This window comes from Protopterus annectens, chromosome 2.part0 (assembly GCF_019279795.1).
Source record: "Protopterus annectens isolate FY-2018-M chromosome 2.part0, PAN1.0, whole genome shotgun sequence".
NCBI lineage: Eukaryota > Metazoa > Chordata > Ceratodontiformes > Protopteridae > Protopterus > Protopterus annectens.
The window spans coordinates 1306004041-1306018762 of NC_056728.1; positions in this window are offsets into that span (position 1 = coordinate 1306004041).

Genomic DNA, 14722 nt, shown 5'->3' on the forward strand with positions numbered 1-14722 from the left:
AGGGATCAGAGGCAAAATTTATTTTTGAGCACAGGAAACAGGCAGGGGTGTCCTCTTCTCCTTTGTTATTTGCACTATACTTAGAACCACTGGCAAAGAAAATAAGTGACCCAGAAATTCAAGGATATAATTGGTATGGTCGTCAAGAATGGCTGCTGCTCTTTGCAGATGATATTATTTTATACCTGATAAAACAGGAAAAAGACATTTCAGTGTTATGGAACATTTTCAGGCAGTTTCAAATATTTTTGGGATACAAAATGAAGGAAGCTAAAGCAAAGCCAATAGCTGGAAAGTATGTACCCACAAACAAACTACTTCAGCAAAATATCCATATTTATGGGACCATGATAAAATGAAGTACTTAAGACTATGGATTAAAAAGGATTCTGGTGTGGCAGCTAAGGATATATGTCAAGAAGCTAAGCAAAAAATAATAAAAAACTGAGAAATTCAAAGCTCTGTTATATGGGGTCTATATTAGCACACTGAAAACTGAACTGCACGACTCCAGTTTGAGAGACACAGAAAGCGGGAAAACCACAAATTCTGAAACCGTAAAATAAAAAACCTACCAGATGAAAACTGTCACTAACTGCTTTATGCAGGGGAGAAAGCCCCCCTGCACCCCCCACATCCCCGCTACTTAAATATACCAACTCCGAGATCGCATTCCATTAAAGTAAAGGGAAGAATTCCCTACGGCGATCTCCATTCATTCTTGCGATATTTCAGATATTTGCTCTTTCTGTGTCGCTCAAACTTGATTCTCACAATTCAGTTTTCGGTGTGCTAATATAGACCCGTTATATGGATATGAAAAGCAAGACACAAGCAGCTAAAATATTTTTAATCCCTTTAGTTTTATACACAGGTCAAGCATATTTTTATCAACCAGAGAAGAAGTTGTGGCTAGCCATTAATAAAGAGCTGAAGGATTTTAGTTGGGAGGGGAAGACGGCAAGAGTCAAGTAGGATAAGCTGATTCCTCCAATAGAACAAGGCAGTTTGGGATTACCAGATCTGAAAATGTACTTCAGAGCTACACAGTTAAGGTCCTCATACCTAAGACAAGCAAAAACCAATTAATCAAAGTGGAAAGGGATGATGATAAAATGGGGGGACAGCTCAAGAAACAAGGAGAGACTAGGATTCTGGATGCAGGTCCTTAAGAATGCTATATTTACAAAGCAGCAGAAAGTATTCTAAGAACTAAGCCAACATGGGAATGGAGAAAGGAGATTCTCCCAATAGGGAAGACTGCAATTAGGGATACAGACAAGAGGCAAAAGGAGGCTGGAATTTACTGGAGAAAACTGGTAAAAAAAAAAAAAACAAGATACTGGGAGCAAACAATTTGAGAGAGAAAAGTAACAGAATGGGAAGACGCCAAGAATTTATTTGGACTGCAGGATAATGACTGCCTTCTCTATCATAGATTGATATCAGAGTATAGGCAAAGAGAAAGAAATAGGGAGATCCTAAGTGAAAGACCAGCACTACTGACGTTTTCAGTAGAATCTACAACAGAAGTTGCTGTTAACAAAGGGAACAATTAGTAGAGCATACAAAATATTGCATGATAACTGTCACTCGTTTGTCTCGAATACATATAACAAGAAGGATTGGGGTTTTGTTCAAATGCTTTAATACATACAAACACATCAGGATGGATAGCAGCATCATTAAATATGAATGAACTAGTTAAAAAACAGAGCTTACATACATAAATGCTTACAACTCAACAGCTAACTACAAAATGGCAGTCAGACTTGCACATGCTCAGTATTTATACTTTAGTGCAAGCCCTTGGATAGCTTCTTAATGGTATATGCACACATATTGATCTATATCCTCCCTCTTAAAAGACTGCCTTTGGAAAAAACAATATTAGAGTCAGGCATGCATTACTACATACATTAGAAACAAAACACAGTGTTCATGTCCAAGTTGCTTCATATCTGCTACAGAGTTTAGAGATTCGACCAAATCTCATGACATAACAGTTGGGACTAGACTTAGCAACAGTGACACTCTGCGGTGCACAACTCGTATCAGGAACTTCTGGATTTGTGATAGGAACAGGAATGTCCTCTGGAACTTCCTCTGGAAGTAGAACAATGGACAACTCACTCTGAGATAAAGACTCTTACATGCTATATGTTGCGATATAGGCTCAGACACTGGTCTCAAATGTTTCCAATTCTGACTAAAAGTTACTCTTTCTGATTCTATAATGTACAAATTCGGCTCGGAACCAATATTCTTCAGAACACCAGTCTAATCATAACGTCTGGTTGTCTGCATTCTCATCACTTCTCCCTCTCGTAATGGATTGAGTGGTTTACTGGTCTTATCATAGTAGGACTTCTGGGATAAGTGCTTCTTCAACAGCTTGGCTTTCACCGATCTGTTGTTCTTGACACATGGAACTAACAATTGACTATTGATTGGTAATGTGGTTCTGGTTTGTCTCAACAGAAGTCTCTGAGCAGGTGAACCAAGATGTTTACCACGAGAAACATTTCTGAGATTCAAGAGATTCAAGAAAACATCGCTATTGTCTCGTTTAGACTTCTCAGGTAACTTTTGCACTTCGCACTACAAGTTCTGCCAAACCATTTGACTGTGGGTACTCTGGACTACTCCTAACATGAGTAAAGTCCCATTCTTCAGAAAATCTTTTGAATAGTTGACTTGTAAACTTCATGCCATTGTCAGAAATAACTTTGTACAGACTTCCATGAACTGCAAAATGATGCTTCATCTTAGTAATGACAGCACTAGATGCTAGGTTAGGAAGTAAGTCAATTGCAAACCAATTGAAGTAAGAATCTACTAACACCAAATAATGTTGACCATTCCACTCGAAGACATCAGTGGCTACTGTCGACCAAGGTAGTTCTGGAATCTGGTTAAGCAGAAGTGGTTCTTTCTGTTGATGAAGCTTAGTACTATTACATACTGAACAAGATGAAAGTGCTCTCTCAATGTCTTGTGACACAGAAGGCCAAAATACTAGTTCTCTTGTGCTTCTTTTGGTAGATGGTTCCTGGGTGACCACGATGCAAGACAGCAATTTACTCAAGTTGCAAGGAATTTGGAACAATTACTCTCGGACCTTTCATAATAATACCCTTGTCAAACAAAATCTCATCTCTGTACGGAAAATAAGGTTGCACTTCTTGAGGTAAACTAGATTGCTTTGACGGCCATCCTTAACTGATAAAGTGGTTGAGCCTTTGTAAAACTGGATCTGTGGCTGTGTGTTCTCTCAGCTCATCAAGACATGTGAAAGAAAAAATTCTCACTTCTATAACTTCAAAATCATGAATCAAGAACCTTGACTGTCATTTTGTTCACTGGTATTGCTGGGTGATCTGGATAATGTATCAGCAAAATAAATAAGTTTGCCTTTCTTGAAGACAAGACTGAAATTGTACTTTTGCAATCTCAGCATATGTTGCAGTCTTATGGAGCTGAATCCATTGGCTTTCTTAGGATTGGGACTAATGGTTGGTGGTCTGTTTCGATCTGGATAGGTCTACCATAAACATAATCATGGAACTTCGAACATGCAAACACAGTTGCCAAAAACTATTTCTCAATCTGGGCATACTGTACCTCAGTTTGGGTAAGAGTTCTTGATGCAAAAGCAACAGGTTGATCCTCTTGTAGAATGACTGCACCAAGACCAAATTTCGAAGCATCACAGGAAAGTGTAACTGGTTTGTGAACATAAAAGTATCTGAGCATTAGCAGACTAGCAATTCTGTTTTAAGACATCAGAGCTCTTTGGTGTTGCTCTAACCAAGACCAGGATACATCTTTACGTGTCAGCTCTCTGAGTGGTGCTGAAAGTTGGCTCAAGTCTGGAATGAACTTGCCTAGATAGCTGACCATGCCAAGAAAACGTTGCAGGGCTTGAACATTGTCTGGAGTTGGCATTTCGAGAATGGCTGCTTGTTCTGAAGGATCTGGTTGTAGGCCTGTACTAGTAAATAAATAACCAACCTAAGGAACTTCTTTTAGCCAGAATTTGCATTTCTGTGCATTGAGCTTAAGATGCACTTGATGTGCCCTTTCTAGAACTTTTCTGAGGTATCTGTCATGCTCTCCTTCATCACGACCTCCTACCAGTATGTTGTCTACTATAATAGCTCAAAGATACCCAGACAAAATTTGCTCCATTGCACGCTGAAAGACTTCACTTGCAGAATTTATCCCAAATAGTATTCTCAAAAATCTGTACCTGCCAAATGGAGTACTGAATGTAGTGACCAACGAGGATTTTTTTATCCAGCTGAATTTGTCAAAATGAACTCTTCTCATCTAAGACAGAAAAAATAGCAGCATTTGGCATCAAGGCCACAATTTCTTTGACTGTGCGCATTGGATAATGAGGACTTTTTAGTCCTTTGTTCAAATCTCGTGGCTCAATACATATTCTGATGTCATCTGAGCTTTTCTTATAAGCTACTACCATGGAAGATACCCATTCAGTTGGATGTTTCCACTGGACAAATTACACCTTATCGCACCATTCTATCTAACTCAGCTTTGACTCTGTCCTGCATGGCTATTGGAACTTTACTTGCTAGCCTGATAACTGGACTGACCTCTGGGACTAATTTCATGGAGTACACAACTGGAAGTTTGCCTTCAAAAAGATCAGCATAGGTAGACAAAATGTGCTGGGCAAAATTAGAGTAGTGGTCTTTTAAGCCAACATGATGGATTTCCTTATTAAATTAAAGCAAGCCCATTTTCAAATAGTCTCTGAGCCCTAATAATGAATGAACGTGCCTCTTGACCACATGAAATAATAAGTCCTGGCTTCTTCCACTCTGCTGGAAGTAACATGAAAGCACTACTGTGCCTTCAGTTTAAATTTCTTCACTTTCATAAGTAACAAAGTTTGCATATTTTGCCAAATCAAGCCTTCCACCTTTCCATACTCTAGCAAACGCTTCTGCAGACATAACACTGCACTTAGAACCTGTATCAACTTTGAGCTCTGTGGATTTGCCATTTATCCGAACAGTGCAAAATACTTCATTCTTTGCCCTTAACTGCAATGACCGTTTAATGAAGCATTGACACATCATCAGCATAAACAGTAGGCTTGTCACAGTCTAACTGATCAACTCGTTTCTTAAAATGTTCCCTTTTAATAAAAGAATGTGGACCTTTTGATTTACAAAATCTTTTGAAATGATTCCATTTATTACATTTGTGGCATTGTTGACCAAAAGCTAAACATTTCTCCCATTTAGATTCATGACTTCCACTACAATTACGACAGCTGGCAATGAAACTTGCTTGGGGCCCATGCTTTGAGTTTGCTGACACTCTTGTGCTTCACTGAGACTGTGTGAAGTCTGGAATTTGCTAGAAAGTTGTGGGGTTTACCAGTAGGTGCTGCAGGGGTTACAGATGCCATGTGCTTAGGCCTGTTTCTTTCAACCACGTGCTGCATACTATCAGCATGAGTTTTATCACTGCGCCCTATAGAGCTGCTCGCATTTGTAAGTGTATCTGTGTGCTTTTCTGTGAGCTCGGATATCTGACAAATCTCAATGGCCTTATTCAAAATTAAATGACTGTCACAAAGCAAAATCTTTTTCACGGCATCATCTTTTATACCACACACAAGTCTGTCCTTTATCAACTCATCCCTTAAGTCACCAAATCTGCTTGTTTTAGCCTTATTTCTCAGGTCAGTTATATATGCTACAAAAGTTTCACCAGGCTTTTGATCCCTTGTGTAAAATAAGTACCTTTCCATTGTAACATTTGTCTGGTGGTTACACATTTCTCTAAATTTACATTTTAAGCATTCTGGGTCCTACCTTGACTCAGCCTGTACAACAGTATGATGGTTTTCCCCCTCTCCAGTATAAATAGCAGGTGCATACACAAATGAACGTTCCCTTTCTATGACTTCTGACCCAGCTAAATTAAGTAGAATAAACACCTTTGTACTGTCATCTTTATCAGAAAATGCAGCCTGTATGAAAATGCCGTACTCTTGTTCAAACACTTTCCTATTCTCAGCAATATTATTGTCAAACACAAGTGCACTGGTTTTTCGAAATCTGTCTGCCATGCCTACAAAGTATGCACAAACACACTGAAAATATGGCCCTTGTAATTATGTATGAACAAACTTCTCTGTGAGCTTGTAACAACATTTAAATCCACAATAAACTCTTCAAAATACTTTACTTTGCAAAATATCCTCTGTAATGACTGTACTTTGTGAAACAACTTTACTGTAACACTGCACAAACATGCGAACACTTTATACACTTCTGACAACTTGAATATCTTTACTTAATATGAAAAATACATATACTTTGCAAAAATGCAGTTGTTTCCCTTTATTTTATTCATGTTATGCAATTCAGACTTTATTTCAAACATTTTCAATGATAATTCGAATATTTTTATCAATACCGTACATATCTGTTTATGCAAATATTATTTAGAGCATTCTGTATGCCTCATTTCATATTATAGACATAGTGTTGAGCAAGTTTTAATACCTGAAATTTTTGTTTATGACCTGTTTTACGAAGTATGCACATTTTTGGGATGGTCTACTGCTGTATATTCTACCAGCATCTGGATAAGTGCCTTAAATTGTTTTTGCCAAGCTGTTTTAAACTTCATAACCCTTTAGTATGCCGGTTCTGACTTCAGGCCCTTTTAGGTATGCCGCCTCTGGTACCATGTCCTTTAGACATGCCGCTTCTGACACCATGTTGCTTGCTCATCTCTAATACATATAACAAGAAGGCTTGGGGTTATGTTCAGATGCTTTAATACATACAAACACATCAGGAAGGATAGCAGCTTCATTAAATACAAACGAACTAGTTAACAAACAGCTTATATACATGCTTACATCTCAACAGCTAACTACAAAATGGCAGTCAGGCTCGCACGTGCTCAGTATTTATACTCTAGTACAAGCCCTTGGCTAGCTTCTTAAAGGTATAGGCAAACATATTGATCTACAATAACTATAAGAATTAGTCAGAGGAGGTTAGAAAGGATTGGGAAGGAGAGTGGATAAACAATTCACAAAGAAACAATGGGGATACATGTATAATGCAACAAAGTCTAAAATATTTAGGATCTTTGCTTGGAAGTGTTTACATATGTATTTTTGTACCCCAAGTAGACTCCAAGGAATTATTCCTCAAGTAGACAGCAATTGCTGGAGATGTGATGGGGAAGAAAGAGGTAACTGGGAATATACTTTCTGGGAGTGTAATGAGCTGGCAGACTTTAAAGATTCCCTGTAGACTGGTCTGTCGAAGATACTGAATAAGCAAATTGATGTAAACTAAGGAAATTATTTTTTTGAGTTATGATACAGAATCGGAATTGCCTAGCTAAAGCAAGGCCTTACTCTGGTTCTAGCTTCCTACTGCAGGCAGAATGGCTGGTGTGGGTGAAGGCACTTGATTTAGAGCGCAGTGATGGGGCATCCAGGAGTCAAAATTCATGGTATGGCTCCTGATAAAACACCATGAGGAGAGGCTGCTGCAGGGCCAGTACCAGCACTCGCAGTATAAAACAGAGGCCTGGGACAGTCTCGCCCGTGACCTCACCAGTGTCACAGGTATCCCCCAGACTGGTGAGCAGGTCAGGCACCACCATGCTGACCTGAAGCGGGGGAGGTGGGATGTACTGGAACAGTGGATCCAGGAATCTCGGCAGATGCCTAATGCCCCAGTACTGAGTAAGTATTCATTCTACTAAGTAGTCAATAATTGCCTAGCTTGTGTATACTATGGATAGGTATGGCTAAATATCACTGTATTTCTCTGACAGCTGCAGATGAGCGGGCTACGAACCAGCAAGCCCATGATGCTAGGCTGCAAAGGCTGCGTCACGAGGCAGGTTGGTAATTATCCTGCATGTACTGTCATAACAAATAAATATAAGAGCCTTATAAAGTGCTGTACCAGTACAAATGAAGGTGTAACATTCTGTGAATAAAGGTTTAACCCCTGGAGTGCTTCTGTTTACTCTTCTTTCATATGTTGTCAAACTGTTGCATACTATAAATAGTACTGTTGAATTAAGCAGTGTTACCCAGACTGTGGTATGCAGATAAAATGTGCATGAAGGCATAGCCGGCCTTAGGCAGGCTAAGGGGCCGCCGCCTAGGGCGCCGCCCTGCACAGGGCACTTTTCCAGTATTTATTTAGTGTAGGTAGACCAGATGGGGGGGGGCACTGGTGGGGATGGTGGGGGCCCTTGAGGCCTGGCACCCGCATGAAGGTCTGTATAACAACGTTGGAAGTGTCAAGAGGTCAGTCACATTGTACAAGTGAGGGAAACTTAGAAAACAGTAGAAAGCTTCATATCAATTCCCTGATAGCACAGTATGCTGTGATGTTAACTATAACTTTGTTGTCACACACAGCAGGGGTTTGAATCCTGGGAGGGGAGTGTTAGTAAGTTGTATGCATAATCATAGCCCACAACTGTACAGATTTTGTTACAATGTTCAGACAGAAAGCTGTATGCATATTCATACCCTACAACTGTTCCAATCTGTCCAACATGTCCAGATAAATGGCCCACATCACCAGCCTGGTACCCTGTCCCCCTGAAAATCAGTGTGATGATCCAAGAAGTGTAGGCAGCCGTTAATGACATATAACTGATCGTCAAACGTGTATATAGTCAGAAAATGTAAATGAAAACAAACCTGTCATTCTATCACCTCACCCACAGTGTATAAGAGCAATTCTCAACATATGTTGCATTAACACCTCTATCTTGTCACGCCTGTATGTAAGACACAGGTCATGTATATAATAATCTATAAACATACCAGTGTACAATATAAGGCCATTGGGTAGTGTAACAATATATGTAAGGGACAGATCACTGCACTGAGTGAGAATGTTGTGAAAACTACAAGGATATATTACTTGTTAAATGAACTCTCTCTCTCTCACCCCTACCATATGTGCATAAATAACCCAATGACACACCTCAATCTGTATGTGTACACTCCGAACTTTTGTTGGGACATATGTCCTAATGGTTTATACATATTCCCATTTGTTGCTATGCATGTGCCATGTTAACATACTCCCATATTGGTGGCCTGTTGCCATCAATGAAACCTGCATGCTGTTGTAATGGCCACTGTTGTTTCATATATGCATGTGTTCTGCTTGCTCTGCAACTGTTTTAAATCTGGTGTTTTGGGTTAATGCGAATACCTATGCATGCTGTTATAACTAATCCTGAATGCTGTTGACTATTACTAACCCATATCTGTCATAAACCTGCTACAACATAGCTCGTATGGGAAGGCCGGTCCCAGCGGACCCACCTGTCCCACCTCAGCTGGCCATGGCACCGGGCACCAGCACGTCCGGGGCCCAGCCTGGGGCCTCCTCCTCCGTTGGCCCTGCACCACCTTCGGGTGGAAATGCTGCAGGGGATGGGGCTCACCCCTCCCCCCCGTGAGCGTGCGCAGAGAGGAACCTGTCACCCATCGACATGTCCGGGCCATGGTGCATAGGGAGCTCGACTCGAGAGTTTTGAGACCAGCTACGTCAGCTTGAGGGCCAAGTGGCGCAATTAGAGAGTCAGCCTGCATCCCCCCACATGTGTCATATATACCTCCCCTGTATGCGTCTTGTTTGTCTTGTCTGTTAACCAACTCAACCTACCTCCCCAAATATACCTACTACCGCTCCCCAACATCCCACTCTCACCTGAAAAAAAAAGGGCAATCTGTTCCCACAAAAAAATCTTCCCCCATACATAGCTGTCCATTTTGCACACGTCCACTGGACACATGTAATCTGGTCTAATTGGCATCACAATGAATTTATGTTGTCCTCACCCATCACCCAGAGGTTTGAGGGTCCAAATCTACCTTCAAATTCAGTGTATATGCACAGCTGTTGCTGTAGAAAAAATGGGCAGCTATGGACCTTTCCTACAGCCTTCCTGCACATCCCTGGCTATTTTCCCTACTGTTGTTCCCTCTTTGTGCCCCTTTTTTCACCACTTTCCTATCAACCCCTTTTTCTTTTCTTTTAAAGAAAATAGCGTGGGGGTAAGCGGGAGTAAGCATTTTGAAGTAGCAGTAAGTGGGTCTGTGCCTGTTTGCTCGGGGGTAAGCAATGCCTACATAGGTTAAGCAATGTCGAAGCTAACGGAGTGTAAAAAAACGTAAGCGGAGGTTAGCAGTGCTTGCCACCGCCCAAACCCGCTTACAACTGCTTTAAAGTGCCTTAATCACTCAGTATCCAACAGGCCGTGTTCTGCACAGCAACAAAATAAACAGCTCTTGCAAGGCTCAAACCAAGGACCCTGCACATCCTAGACAAAGTGATTTACCACTAAGCCATGACAAATACACAGAATTTCAATGTTTTCAGAAACATCTCATCCTGTCCTGTCATGCAACAGTACAGAAAATGTATCCCAACACCTAGATATCTGTGTGTGTAACTATATTAATATCTAAACAGATACAACATATGTATATATATATATATATATATATATATATATATATATATATATATATATATATATATATATATATATATATATATATATATTGCTTTTCTAACACTATATACATATATATCAACATATATGCACAGATATATAGGCATATACCTAAATTGACACATATATGTGTCTAGACCTATATGTTGACATATACACAGCAGATATATATCTATGTAGGTATATACGGACATAGTTATATATATGTTACCATATATATATATATATATATATATATATATATATATATATATATATATGTGTGTGTGTGTGTGTGTGTATATATATATATATATATATATATATATATATATATATATACAGATATCTATGGCCATACATCTGTAGATAGGAATGGCAGATTAACAAATACACATATGTCCACATGCACCATTAATGGGGTTGAGAGGCCCCACACACTATACGTCTTGTACGAATAGGCATCCCCCCACAGCCAAACACGTGCGCCCTGCAATACAATACCAAGTACAGTCTGCCTCCCATAGGACATGTAATATGTGGAAGCCATCAACATCCCCAAGATACAGATACACAGACACAGATATGCAGATACAGATATATATATATATATATATATATATATATATATACATGTGACTACACATACACACGCAGATATATGTACAGTAAAATACATATGTAGAAGGTGCGCACAATATGGAAAAGCCACTATGCCTACAGTTAACACCTGAACAACTGGACAATGTATATACAAATGCCAATTGTTGCCTGCAACATATACCCATAGAAAGGTCATAGGAAAGACACCACACACAGGTTTGCAGAAATGGGAAACTTTTAATTGTGTACTATAACAGTTCTATATGCCATGTCATATAGCTGTTCAAATACTGACAACCATATTAACAGAGTACTGCAACTGTGAAACAGTTACACTAATACAGTAGTCGGGAAAGGTTCACAACTGTTGATGTCCAGGCCACGCCCTTCAAATTGTACAATAGTGAAGACAGACTGGGCCACAGGATACCAAACAATCAACAGTATTTACTGCTGGTGTGTATCAGCCTCTATCTACACTCTGTACAAACTCAGTAGGAGGTAAAGACGTTTTGTGATCAAATGGGGTGTAACTGGTACATAACAAGGCACAACTGACACCATCACGAGCACACCGACAAACAGAGCAGTCTGTATGGCAGGAGGAAGTAGGCTAGCAGTACCCCAATTCATGTAAGTAATGTCAATATAGGTGAAGTATACGGTACTGTACATCCAGATACCTTGCGGCAGCTCACCCCGATACCCCCACATTTTGTAACAACCTAAGTCATTTACGGTGCTCCCCACCTAGACTCAATAACACAGGCCTATATACCACTGTTACATACACTGGCCTCTGGAGTGCACAAGGGCACACATGTATTGTGTAGGTGACGCCCACACATATATGGCCCCAGCCCCACTGCATGTGTGGGGGATACAACAGCAGTGGACTAATGGCAGCAATGGCAGTGTGATATACTCACAGCCCACTACAGAACAGCCCCAACAGCATGACATATGTGCAAAGCTTGGTATGTAGATGGAGGAAAGAAGCTGGAACACAGACACATATGTGGAACACTGCAGCCATACACTAAGCAAGTTGCTGGTATTACAGGATAGTCTGCAACATACTCTTAGTCAGGGAATTGAGGTTAGAAACAGACATGGATGTAACCATGTACTGACAGCACGCAGTACACACACACACACACACACACACACACACACACACACACACACACACACACACACACTGCCAATGCAATATCTGACACGGGACCTGTGTGGTGGATGGACAACACATGATAGGCATACCTCTGTCCAGCAAGGAGATAGGCCCACAGTAGTGAGATATGTAGACAGACTGCATTCCAAGGTAGGCTAGTATGTACACACACACACCCTGTAACACCAGTACTACACAAAGCATAACACAACTCTACTCACAGTCTGTCTGTAGATCTTGATCCTCCTACAAATATGTGGCCACTCTGAGTGTGCAGGTTCTCCTGTAAGAGGTATTGCTACCTGCTGTCTGTAACACTGATGCCTACACACAGGAAGAATGTCCATCACACAGGAAATGTAAAGGGACCACGCCCACATGCTGTAGGTATTTATAGTGGGTCGTTGCCATGACAGTGGTAAATGGAAGTAGTACACATATATAATTTTTTATATATATAAATATATATATATATATATATATATATATATATATATATACATGTATATGTATATATATATATATATATATATATATATATATTATGTCCTTGACATGGAGTGTAGCCCTACCCCAGCCCCTATAGTCCCAAATTCATAGTGCAAGGGGATGTCAGGTATGTATAGCAGGTATATTACTAGACTGTTGCTACTGTCATTGGGATTGTCTTCACAGACATGGTGTGTGTGGAAGGTAACATCTGCTTATAACATGTGTGACATTGGCTACTGACAGACATCCTAAGGAAATCCTTGTAAAGTACCGCCGCTAGCATGTAATGCCCCTGTGGAGTGCAACAGAGATATTGGCCAATATATGTGGAACTTCGGACACACCGTGTACAGTCCAGAGGTATACACATAATCCCTTAGTGCACAACATGTGTACCAGGCCTGACAATATGGATGTTGACAGCCATGTAGATGGGTATAACACATAACGACTGGTATACATTTGCCACCATAGGTATTGGATTCACACACTCCTGTCTGGCCTGACACATAATGACTGCTGGTACGAGGGTGCCATGGACACATACTACCCACTAGATATTGACATACATCTGTACAGCATCCCACTGCTCTGTCTGACATACATGACTTTTAAGGGAGGCCCGGCAGCAGTACATCTGGCAAGTATCTGCATATGACATCTCACTGGGTAAGTACACTAAGCTGCTAGGCATGTAAGAATGCACTGTGCAGGCTACAGGCAGACTGGCTTAACATTGGCCTACATTTCGTATGGGGGAATGCACATGTACCTGCATATATAGCAGGCTCACCAGCCATGTCACAGCAAAGGGTAAGATACACCTGTGTGAAAGTGCATAACCACAATCAATGTGAACACAGCCACAGCCACATATGGTACGCTAGTAGAATATTACAGTATATGGACTATCTGTTCTACACCATCCTCATATGTGTCACTCACAGAATTACCCTATATATATACTGGGCTGCTACACAGTTTGGTCTGATGGCTGTCTGTGGTATGTGACGTGTGTTTATGGCCCTACAAACATGTATGCCAAAACGGTACCATACAGTGGGGCAGCATGTAACATCAGCTAGAAGGGGAGCTAGAACAATGACATCCTCCACAGTCTGTACACAGGCTAAAGAACATATTAACAATACACACACTGCCAACATTCACCATCACTACACAGACCTCAGTACTGTACAAATATCCACAGAATGTCCAGGCTATGTCATGAAATATAACCCTCTACTGTACATGATGTAGCAATCCGATATATCACTGGCTTGTTATCAGATATGATGACACTATTTATAGTGTAGAGCACATACGCACCACTTCATGCATGACATATGTACAAAGGTAGACAGAGGTGTGGCTGACAGCACACACACAGGGCCAATATAGACATGTTGCTGTGATAACCTCATACATTTACCATTGTAACGGGGTTTGTTGCAACATATGTCTTATGATGGATATGAAGTCAGTAACTCTCACGGCCTTCACCATCTACAGACTGCATTCCTCACACTTTCTGCATTCCACAGATACATGCTCCGTGGCTAACAAATGAAAAGTACAGTTGTGTACACTTACCATAAATGTAGATGTTCGAGTGTATTCACTGTTGCAGTCATTACATTTGGGTTATCTGCTTGCAGGTAGCCCTCAGTCGGCCTGATTATCAAAGTCTTGGGTCCTGCGTCGGTTGCTGTCTCATCTTCCATGACGTCAGGTAGTCAGGGGTATAAAGCATGCAGCTGACGCCATTACATCAGATTTTCTTGCCCCAGATGTCAGGTGCCCCCATAATGGGAAGCAATTCTATACAAGGTTACACCTCCAACAAAATGCAAATACACCAGAAAGCTTTAAGTATAATAAACAATAAGAGAGGTATAGTCAATAGAAGTC